The sequence below is a fragment of the Penaeus monodon genome, chromosome 20 (genome assembly GCF_015228065.2).
Source record: "Penaeus monodon isolate SGIC_2016 chromosome 20, NSTDA_Pmon_1, whole genome shotgun sequence".
NCBI classification, from domain to species: domain Eukaryota; kingdom Metazoa; phylum Arthropoda; class Malacostraca; order Decapoda; family Penaeidae; genus Penaeus; species Penaeus monodon.
Genome location: NC_051405.1, coordinates 44,080,685 through 44,081,007, shown reverse-complemented (window position 1 = coordinate 44,081,007; position 323 = coordinate 44,080,685).

Genomic DNA, 323 nt, shown 5'->3' with positions numbered 1-323 from the left:
GCCGGAGGGGTGATCGCCAACTCCAGCAGACTTCAGCCCTCGGTTATTCCAGTTGATGAGCTTATTCCCCCCCGATCAATCTACAATCAACAGAGTTTATTACTTGATTGTCTAATCACTGATTATTACATCATGTTAGTAATAATTGTGCTGTATAAATAAGTAATATTTTTCACAACAATGATACCTCACTGAAATTTTAAAATGATCTAGACAAACGTTTCTTTGATCAAGGGATGGAAACACACTCACTCTGACTCATAAAGACACGGAGCTCACTTCAGACATTATCTATGCCCTGATGGATAGCATGAGAGCTATAG